Source organism: Centruroides sculpturatus, unplaced genomic scaffold, assembly GCF_000671375.1.
Source record: "Centruroides sculpturatus isolate CEXI.00-Female unplaced genomic scaffold, Cexi_2.0 scaffold134, whole genome shotgun sequence".
NCBI lineage: Eukaryota > Metazoa > Arthropoda > Arachnida > Scorpiones > Buthidae > Centruroides > Centruroides sculpturatus.
In genome coordinates, this window is record NW_019384368.1 from 128,304 (window position 1) to 140,506 (window position 12,203).

At 28.6% G+C, this 12,203-nt stretch overlaps 1 protein-coding gene across 2 annotated transcripts in view; it reads left to right on the plus strand.

Annotated features, from left to right (window-relative positions):
• The window catches only part of LOC111613056 (glycerol-3-phosphate acyltransferase 1, mitochondrial-like), a 74,900-nt gene that overhangs the window by 15,161 nt on the left and 47,536 nt on the right, over nucleotides 1-12,203 (plus strand). The window contains exon 1 of one of the 2 annotated variants that reach the window (XM_023354371.1): nucleotides 12,001-12,020. The exons of the other annotated variant lie outside the window; for it this stretch is intronic. The gene's annotated coding sequence lies outside the window, so the exon portion shown is untranslated. Of the gene's footprint in view, nucleotides 1-12,000; nucleotides 12,021-12,203 lie in introns of those variants that run through there. 2 annotated transcript variants of the gene reach the window in all.

Below are 12,203 nucleotides of genomic sequence, written 5' to 3' on the forward strand. Positions count from 1 at the left end.
GACAACATGCTTAATTTTGAGGGTAGAGACGAGTTTTTAAAAAATTGTAAATGCCAATAACGAGTAAAATTACCATTCGCGATATGACGTGACCCTTCCTCTATTTTCCCATCCTTTTGATCTTTAATCATCAAAATTTGGCGGCATCAATTCCTTATATATAGATATAACCCTGACGAATTTCAAAATTTTTGGCTCATCCAGTCCTGAGATATAATAAAGAATAGACGCCCATACACATACCGAAAAAATTGTGTGTGTATGTAAAGGTTCTTTTCTACATTTCAGAGTTCCTTGTGAGTGTCAAAACGTCGACGCAAAATTAATTAAATAAATAAATAACCGAAAAGGTGTCAAAATTTGACGGTTACCATACTTTCCTGGCTTTTATAGAATATAACATAGAGAACGTTTTAACTCCCTCTTTTTGGCATTTTTCGGCGTTTTCACAATTTATAAGCACAAAATGTAAAATACATACGCCTATACACACCTACACACACACATACACACACACACCTACACTCATCTACATACACCTACACAATCCTACATACAAAATACTATGTTTGTATTTAGGTGTGTGTCGGTGTCTATTTTACATTATATCTCATGATTGGATGAACCAAAAATTTTGAAATTTGACAGGGTTATTTCTACGTATAGGGTATTGCTGCTTTCAAATTTTTATGGTTAAAGATCAAGGGGATGGGGAGGAAAAGGAGATCCACGTGTTGTACACTTCTCGAGTAGGAGATTGGCTTGATGAAAGTTTTACTGGTTATTGGCATTTGTAATTTCTTTTTAATTCAGCTCTACCCTCAAAATTAAGCCTTATGCTTTTCTATAATAATAATAATAATAAATTTTTATAAACTTGAATATACTTTTTAATGGGGAAAATTTATTAATTTTTTATCTTACAAGTTAGTATAATTGAAAATTATCGAAAATCCTAACGGAAAGTCGAAGAGCCCTTGCCAGCTTCTTGTTTTTTATTTGTTTAAATTGATTTTTTAAGAATATTATCTAAATGATGTAGAAGTGAATTTATGGTTTCTGATAAAAGAAACAAAATTTAAAAAAATAAAAAGATGGTAATAAAAAATGCAATTTCAGTAGCGACGGAGCATTGAACATAGAGAATTTATCCGAAAAATTATTCCTGTGTTCCACAAAAGTAATGAACTGGAACATTGTCCCGAAGCCATTAAAGAAGATTCCAAATTTCTCTGTTCGTACCACCAAGAATGTTTGGATTCTTACCAAAAAAAATATATATTAAATGAAATTAAAATTCTACCCTGTCATTAGAAAATGTGTTTTAATTTTTTCATTCATTAATCTATATTTAATCAAATAATTTTTTAAATAGTTATTTTATTATTAACTACTTTTATAATTTTACACGCACTTTAAACTTTTTTCTTTTTGATATTCAGCCAGATTTTCGTTTATTAAGATTTAATTTATATTAATGACTTAATGTGTTGCCATATTTGCTTGGTAAATGTGAAAAAATTGTATAAATGTGTATGTAATTTTGTATTTTTTTATTTTATAAAATTTTTAAATGGTCAAATGGTTTTTCTGTGTGGTTTGATGTACGTGATTTATTCTTATGATGAATTGTATGTAAATTATGTCCAAATTCTTCTGAGGTTTAAATTCAGATACAGTATAATTTCTGTGCATGAATTTTATGCATTTCTTCTTCTCTGATCATTCAAGGATTAGGTGATTTTTCCTTTTCCGGTTTCAAGAGTCATTTTACTCTTCCTTTACCCGTTAATTCTATATTCAAACTGTTCTAAGAGAACCTTAAGCAGCATACAGCTGCACAAAATGTAGGTAAGTGGTACCTTTATGTGACAAACAGCTGAGTTAGTGAGCCAATGGCGTGGCCTGTTTTGTATGAAACCGACAGTATCATTGGCTTCGCTACTTGGCGACTTGTAACCTAGACAGAGGGCTTGGGTCTCCCATTTGGACTTAAGTTCACCTCACCAAACATTCTAGGTTCTATTTCATGTTTCGGTGGCACTGATGCTTATTAAGCCTTTATATTATGTAGGAAATATAGTAAAACCTGACCAAAACGGAAGCAAAATTAAAGGGGAACCTGTCTAAATTGAAAAAACTTCTTTGAGACGGAACGATTTTCTATGTTAAAAATGCTTGTAGATCCTAAATATGATTCAATATTGAGGATCACTATAAACTTTTTTATGAATCCATATTGAATTAGCATCACAATGAATATAACTTCATATTGCTCATATGTTTATAAGGAACGTGACTTATATGAAATTTGAATCCATATTGAATTGGCATCACCATGGACTCGTACTTATTATGAGAACCATGTTCCTTACAAACATATGTGCAATACGAAGTTATATATCAAATTTTACATAGGATAAAGTATGTTTTGTTTTATAAGAATATATTATATTTATGTTTTACACGGTGGAGAGAGATGGGATGGGACATTAGCTAGTCAAGTAGGCCTAGAATATAGGCCAAAACTATAAAAATACATGAATACCAAATACAGTTAAAGTTTTCAAGAAAGAAAATGTATAAAAATCAAAAGAAAATTTCATTCCGATGGAAAATCAATCAAAAGAAAAGAAAAATCAAGAGAAAGAAAATTTCGTTTCTATGAAATTGAATCAAAATTTAATTTGATAGAACAAAATTAAATCTTATCAAAAGAAATGTTTTATTTCTTATCACTTTCGTATTATTTCCTTTTACGCAAAAGAAAAAAATTGTTGACAAGGATCCATGTCAAATTGCCTTTCTACTCCGGAAACTAACTACATGAAAAAGTAGGAGCACTTAATTATGTGCTCCATCCAGATAGGGATTCCTCCATCCAGGACCAGAAACGCCCAAGTACTTGCCACTTTTTCATTAAATTACACAACAAAGATTCACGTAAACATAATTAACAAGACATAAATAAAATAAAATATGCCTTTTATAAAGTATCAACCCATTTAATTTTACTCCATTTTACAAACCGTAACGAAAATTATCGATCAAAAACCATTACTCCATGCATTTATTAAGCTACAACACAAATTATATTATTGTTAATCGCTCTCCAAAGGCTTTATACAAAATTTTAGAGGTTATAATTTATAATTATTTCAAATTTAATGTTAACGTCTTTATCAAACTCGTCACGAAAAATTTGTAGGGGGCGCATCTACAATTTTCTTAAATTATAAAGGCGCCCCCTACAGATTTTCAAATTACAGGCACCCCCTATAATTTAAAAAAATGTATACTTAAAAAATGCAATTTTTTAGATAAAAAATAAAAATTAGATGTTATCTAAATGATATATCGGAGGCCAGCAGGCAAATGATTTTATATATTAATGTCATTTAACACTGCGAAACCGGAGATGAGGTACATCTAATGCCATGATTCAAAGGCCGTTTCAAAGGAAAATAAAGGAAAAATAATCGAATTTTTAATGTAAAAAATGATGCCGTAAAGTATTTTTATGCGGAATTTATAACTTTTGATATTATCATAAATATTAATAAAGTTAAGGCGAGTTTAAATGTAAAGAAATGAGAGAAAAATATGATACTTTCTTATCATTAAACTAAAGATTTCATCGCGAAATTATGATTAGTTTGACTTTATTATTGATTTATAAGGTTAAAAATAAGTTATCTATGGCTTTTTTTTCCTTAATTAAATTTGTAATTTCGTAAAAATAATTTATTTAAAATTGAAATTTCGCTTATTAAGACACGCACTTTCCCATCCCGTAAAGGAGCCTTGTGGAGTTTCATCTAGGAGTTTAATAGCTTATACATACAGGATGATCCAAAAATCAAATTAACCATTATAAAAATTATATTACTGCCTTATTCAAAGGTCCTTTTCGTTCTATACAATAATTATAACTCTTCGATACGCTTCAACAAACGGCTGATTTCCTTGCAAAATCGAGTATGAAAGAACTTAGTAAACTGACTTTCGGGCCACTCTCTGTATTATTTATAGGATATTTTCCAGATACTTTAAAGCTTTATTTTGAAATTCGATACTCATTCTGATAAGAATAACATAAAAATGTGTATTCACGGCAAAGTTTGGAGATGCCCATCCCGGTTATCTATATCCCCCTTTCCTCTTTTTTTTCCTGCGGAACGTGATGACTGCAACGAGATTGCTTTTGGCATTTTCTCCTATTTTCAACGTGTAAGGCAATCTGGTCACCTCAATAAAGTCCTGTTAAATTATCTTGGACTTTATTAGGTTTATAGATGCGATAGAGGATTGTCTTTTTTATATCAGATACGTCTATATATATATATATATATATATACAGAACTTAAACTTCTAGGCCCGNATAAAATGATGAACTTTAAAGCTTTGGAATTTTTATATACTAATTTAATTAAATAAAATTATAAAAAAAATTAAACAAATTTTTCCAATGATAATGAAATTAATGTTCATTTATTATGAACATCGGCATTCCATCGTTTATCTTCCTAAAATATAGTTTCTTAAAAAGCAAACAAATTAATTAGAGATTTATCAATTAGTCGCTCTCTAATAACTTTATTATATAGGTAATAGATGCAGTTAATTTAAGTTAAACGAAGAAGAAAAAGAAATTTAAAAACTTTTTAAATTCCATTTTAGAAACTACTTAAAATTAAAAAATTGATAACGAAAAATTATATTTTATTATATGAATTTACATTGATTATTCACGTGAACACGTACAGTTAAAAGAAACTTCACCACATAAGAGCGAATCAGTAATTTTATAATAATTAAAATAATTTCAATGTCAAAATAATTTAATATAGATATTATTTTTATGTAATAATTTAATAGTCGATAAAATTTAGTTTTAATAAAAAAATTAAAATACATTTTAGAATCTCTACATACAAAAAAAATCTTTCGTCTGACAATTTATAAGATAAATTTAGATATTAAATGTATTATTATTAAAGGTTTTTTTTATTGTAAGGGAGTTTAGATTATGGGTCATAGATCTCGTTTCGCTGAGAAAAAATTGTAGTTTGAACCCAGGACATGTCATAAGAAAGAATGTAACTCGGGTCATAACTACCACGTCACTGATTCTTGAAAAATAACTTCCGTCGAGGCAGATTTTAACCATCGACCTTATGGGTATCAGTAGTTTTATACCTCCACAACTTTACCGCTCTACCAGCTGTGAGGTATCGATGGAACTATTATTTAAGTTGTAAATGCGCTGTGTGTAAAAATCTTTCAAGAATGGATAAAGAAAATCAAAATATTTTAGGATATAAAGAAATTTAATACGCTTCCTCCAACGATTTCTCCAATCCAGGAAACATAGAGAAAGAGAAGTCAGCTTATTTTTGGAATGGCAGAATTTCCTTCGTTTTGTCTTGTATGAATTCTATTGATTCATATCGTTTTTCTTTTAAAGGTGAAACTGCTATTTTACCACAAATATCATATTTAGTTATAATGTCTTTTTTTTAAACCCAAAATTGAAAATAAAATTACAGGTCTATGATACGAATCAACAGAACTCTCGTACAAGGTAAATCGAAGAAAATTTTGTTCTCCAGAAAGAAATTGATATTTCTAGATATTTATTTAACTGGAGAAATCGTTGAAGAAAGTGTATCGAAGTTGTTATTATTTTTTAAATGCTACGATATTAAGAAATTTATTTACTGTTATATATATATTTTTTAAAATAATTTCTGGAACTTTTTGAACACACTTGTACTGTATTTGATTTTTTAAACTTGTTCTTCCACTAAAAAATTCATCTTTGAATGTTTAAAAAAATTTCTATTAAGGCAATATCATGAAGTACGTATTAACCTATATATATTTTTTTTTCCTTTTTAGTAAAACAGTTTTTAGATCAATGATCTATTGGTTTTTAAATATTTTTTTATTAAGAATTTATACTACTTTCATTCTATTTTATTTTAGAAATATGTACTTTTACTGTTTAAAAGATTTTGATTAGTATGGATGTAACGATGATGCAAATGGGAGAAAACAGTATTGGAGATAAAAGATCATAATGTTGTTACGTAATTATACAAATTCACAATTAAAATTATTTTGCAAATTTTTTTTAAATCATTCTAAATTTTATTTAAAAAGAAAATCTGCAGATGCAACAGGATGCTACACTTGTGAAAAAGCTGAAAATATTTGTAACTTCAGTACAGTTTACAAATTTGGATCTTTTTGAAAAATGTCATGCTAAATGTGCCAAATTTTTATATGCTTGAATCTTTTTCTGCAAATCGCTTTCCATTTCGTGCGAAGTATGAAGGCACGTAGGATAGCGATTGCGTCGCTCTGAATCATCAGGCGACCGCGCTAGGTGGAGAGGCAGCATAATAGAATTTAAGATGCACCCTATTTTCAGAGATAGTAAACTTTAGTAAATAGTAATAATAGATATGCACGAATTTTTAAGGTAAATATAAATATAAGTCTTACATTCGAGTAAATACTATAGTATATATATAGTCAAACCTCGTTAGTACAAATTTGAAAAGACTTAAAAATTGTATTAACGAGGTTTGTATTAAGCAAACTTTGCAAAAACTCAACGGTCATACATCCAGTGAAAAAAGTCAAATTTTTTTCTAGTTATTTCACTGTGTTATTTTGTTTGGATATAATTGAAATAAATGAAATTGTGTATTGCTCTAAAATAAGAAGAAATAAGAAAAATGACTTGAAGAAAGATCAAAGTATTCGTTTCTGACATCAGTTAGAGTTGGTAAAGCGATGACTAATAACCGTATTTTGTACGCTGAGTTAGATTTAAAATAAATGTTAAATATAGAGTTTGCAAGAAATTGATATTCAAGTAACCCTAACAGATTGTTAACTCTTACTCGAGAACATCAGAGGTTTAGAGTCGATGCTTGCGCAGTCGAGTTCTTATTTATCTCTGAGACGCTATGAATTAATTTAAAATTCAAACACATTATTTTATTAAATATTATAGTACCTTAATACTTACTTGTTTTATGTTGAGTGTTGCTGTTACAGTTAATTTCTAAGGGCTGTGTTAGGACTCCCATAGAAAGTAAGTTTTCTACCAATTCATCTGTTTTTGTCAGCGTAAATGATTTTCCTTCTCTAGTTTTAAACATCAATGTTTTTTCAAGGCATTTTTTAATAACAATCCCATAATTGTTTACTTTTCCTTGGCATGACACCAATGGTTTTTAAATTTATTATGCCCTTCTCATAGTAAAAACCTGACCATGAGCCCCTAAGTGAAATAACTCTAAGCAACTACATAATAAGAAAATTAGAAATTTGATTTTGATGTCGTGAATGGTGAATAGTAACGTAAAAATAAAATATAAATAAAACATTTTGATATTTAAAGTAATATTTACTGAAATTACTAGCTAAAGCTGACCTGTTTTTGAAAAACAGGTATATTAGGGAAAACAAAACAAGTGTATAATTTCTAATTGGGTTATAAATTACATTACAAAAATATAAAATTAATGTTTTATTTTATTTATTGAATTTTCATAGAAAAACATATTTTTGATGAAAATAAATTAATTGTATATTTTTAATCATTAAATAGTTTTTATAATTACGTAAAACAACTAATAATTATCACTGTTTTGGAAAGAAAAATTAAATAAATGTACTGTATAAAATTCTATAAACAAACAAAATAAATTCTAAAGTGTCATAATGTGGCAGATTTTAACCATCGACCTTATGGGTATCAGTAGTTTTATACCTCCACAACTTTACCGCTCTACCAGCTGTGAGGTATCGATGGAACTATTATTTAAGTTGTAAATGCGCTGTGTGTAAAAATCTTTCAAGAATGGATAAAGAAAATCAAAATATTTTAGGATATAAAGAAATTTAATACGCTTCCTCCAACGATTTCTCCAATCCAGGAAACATAGAGAAAGAGAAGTCAGCTTATTTTTGGAATGGCAGAATTTCCTTCGTTTTGTCTTGTATGAATTCTATTGATTCATATCGTTTTTCTTTTAAAGGTGAAACTGCTATTTTACCACAAATATCATATTTAGTTATAATGTCTTTTTTTTAAACCCAAAATTGAAAATAAAATTACAGGTCTATGATACGAATCAACAGAACTCTCGTACAAGGTAAATCGAAGAAAATTTTGTTCTCCAGAAAGAAATTGATATTTCTAGATATTTATTTAACTGGAGAAATCGTTGAAGAAAGTGTATCGAAGTTGTTATTATTTTTTAAATGCTACGATATTAAGAAATTTATTTACTGTTATATATATATTTTTTAAAATAATTTCTGGAACTTTTTGAACACACTTGTACTGTATTTGATTTNATAATATAAATTTTTATTTTCGTTCAAATAAAACCGATCTTTACAGTTTTTATGAAAATCGAGGAGGGAAACAATATCGAATGTAAATTATTGACATATTCGCAATGCCAGGCTGCAATTTTAATTTAAAATAATTTCATTCAGACCGGAAATTTGTATACAGTTAATCGGTCCCTAAGCTTTCCATATCTGATCTCGATTTACCTCTAACTCCGTTCTCGAGATTAACGGAGGATAGACGGAAGGATAACAGTGGGAATGTAAAGGTCTGCAATTTGAAAATTGCAATCAATAATAATGCATTATAATTTACTTATTAAATACTCGCGGTTTAAAAGAGAATAATTTAACTTTTACGATCTTTTATAAGCTATTATTATTTTTACATTCTCGTCACATTTATGATTTTTTTTTAAAAGTTACATAACGATTTACAGATGATTGATAAACGTTTTAAATTCATTTAATCGTAAAGTGATAATTGTGAAGAAGTAAGCGACAATAAAAGCAATAAGTACAAGAAGCAATTTTTTGATAATTATCAAAAAATATAATAAATAATGCTTTTTTGAGAGAAGAAAATCTTTTGATATTTTTCTTTTTAACGCAGAAATGATATTAAGAAATAAAACTAGAATTGAAATTGCAAGGAACATATAATACTTTTAAAGTTTTCATTTTTGTTATTTAATACGGTATTATATGAATAAAAGTAAAAATTTCTCATGTTTGATCGCATCTCGATTAGCCAACTGAATATTTCAAATCGTCGTTACATAAATAGTAGTCTTTTGATGTATTGATATATAATATAGAAAGTCATTCGTTATATAAGAAATACTACTAAAAAGTGATGGAAAATATTTAATTAAAAAGGTAGATTATCGGATTGTATCAGTAATATCGAAATCCTTATTTTATTAGGGAGAGAAAAACGTTAATTTTAGTCTTGAGAATTCGTAAGAATCATTCAAAGAATAACTAGTTAAGGATACTGGAATTAATTTTTTTAAAAGAAATTAATTTCAAACAATGGCTAATGAATTTATCTAAAAGAATTAAAACTATTATAATTTCAACATGATCAGGTCTCTTAGGCGATTTTTCCCCTCATAAATCTTCAAAATATTGAAAATTTAAAAAAATACTTTATGAGAAATTTAAAGTTTTTTTTCGTATATTACTGCTTAATTTTTAATTAAAAAGTTATATAATATGCATATGAATATAATTGTGATTTTAGGGCTTAGAACTATTGGTTACGTAGATGGTAACATTTGAAATTTGTTTTAACCAATCTTTTGTCATATACTGTAGTGAGAGAGATGACTATTAATATGAAAATTGTCTAACTCTCGAAAAAATTTTATATTAATTGAATTCCAGAAAGTTTTAAAACTATTTTAAAACTTATGACGATTTAACTTCTTAGATTAAAGAGTAAAGAAAAGGAAAAAACAAATTCTTGTTTGCTTGAATTGAAAATGCTATTTTCAGAAATCTTTCGCTCTTTTACGACGTTCATTTACCCTCTCTTATTATTCTCCCACGAAGGTTCTAATTATGTCACTGAGATTTATAGGTTGATAAATTAAACCAATCTTTTAATATTTCTTTAATATATTATATATGAACTGTTGTTCAAAACAATGGCATCCCAATTCATAAAAAAAAGATAAAAATAGTTTCCAGCCTATATCAATTTCATCTGATATGCTAAAAAGTTTCGAAACATGCATTTTTCATAACAAGTATTTTCCTATTACAACAAAATTACAGCCGATACAGCATTGTGGAATTAATAATCACTCTACAAGTACTAATTTAATAGATACAACTGATTTCAAACTGAAAAATTAAAAAAACAAAAAAACGCTCAACTTGTGCTGCCTATATCGATCTGAGTCAAGCCTTCGATTCCGTAATTCATAGTACCCTTTTAAGCACCATAAGAAACCGTTTCGACATCGACCCAGCAATACGTTCCTGGCTACATAACTACTTTTTATTTAGAAAATATAAGATTAAGATAGGCGACTATTCATTCTTGTAATTTTCGCCTTTACCTGGTATATAACAAGGCTCGATCTTAACTGGTATACTTTTCTCCCCATATATTGACAATTTAAATTCTAAGGCTGTGACTTATTCAGACGATATTAAATTTATCAAATCACAATCCGGATGCTCTATAATTATATTTAAATCAACTTACCACCAAATTCAATAAAGTTAATCTTTCAATAAACATATAGAAAACGGTTGTAACGTGCTTCTCTTTGCTCCGTTACCCTCCCTTCCCATCTCTATACATAAGAGATGGGAGGGGAGGGGAGGGTACATCCCATTTTAATCTCCTCTGTGTAATTAATTTATAATGATCTAAATTTCAAACGTCATATTGATAAAGTAATAAAATCTCTCGAAATACGCCGAGGGATCCTTTGGATATTCTGTAAAACTGTATCGCGTAAACCCATCTTATGCTCAATTTTCTTTTCCAGTTTTCAGTCATTAGTTGATTACTGTCTTTCAATCTGGTCTATAGCTGCTCCATCTGTGGTTTCTAAACTCTCGCATGAATTCGACAAATCGTATTTATTATTAAAAAATTATGTAACTTGCCACAAACTCATAATCACACTGTTGCCCGTGTACGTATCGGTCTTCCCGAACTTAATTAAAGAACGTATAAAATATTTCGATTATTTTTTTTATAAATATTGGTTTTATCTAAAAATATCCAGTCGATCTACCCACGATTCTTGTATATTCACCCCACATCTGCGTTTAACAAAATCACACATCTATTTTTTAGTATATCGCTGAAAGTATGAAACAGTAGAACATTGTTGCTTAACTTTCCTGGCACCATTTGGTGTCGCTATCTGATATCATATTTTATTTAAAAATTGTTTATATTTTTAACTGTTATAAAATGGCAAAAAGTTTAATTTTCAGGGTAGGGATAGGTTTTATAAAAAATTGTAAATGCTAATAACGAGTAAAATCGTCATTAAATCTAACCCTGTTGAAGATACACACGACCCTCTTTATCTCGATCTTTAATAATCAAAATTTAATAGCATCAATCCCCTAATGTACTGTACAAACATCTCTGCAAAATTTCAGAAATTTTCGACAAAAAACACAGGATTATTAAGCTTCAAAGAGGGTGAACAAAATCGTGCCATCCATTCATCCATACATACAAATTACTCCCCTGTTTTTTTTCCGACATCTCAAGGTGTCCTGAGTCGAAAAATGTAAAAATCTTGGGGGTCATTGTTTGACCTATCGTCACTGACTGTTGCATATAACAGTCGGGAAAGTAATATTATCTTTAGCGCTTCTCCTTACTGCGTTTATTGACAAAAGCGTAGCATTAACAGTCAGTTTTTCCCGTTCATCGAACGTTGGTCCTTGACGAAAGGGAGAGTCCCCCATCCCATTTGCTTTTTGTGTCTGTTCTAATCAACCACGACATTCTTTGTAGCCGATAGAATAGCTCAGTTCATCACACTCTTCCCCTGTATGGAGGTCATAACCGATGTTTTGTTCTCTGAAATGAGTGGTCTTCAATCAAATTTTTGGTAGCAGTGATGTAGGCTTCTAATTCGATGACGTGTTCTTATTCAATAGTAAGTTTACAAGTGGCTGATAATTACGTAGATATATTCATACTTTCAGCAATAATATATTTAATAGGAATCAGGTTCCGATAATAAATTGATAATATAACTGGTGATGATTTAATAATTGTTTTTTTAAATCAAAATGTATTGTATTATTTTAATTTATATATATATATATATCTTTTTTTT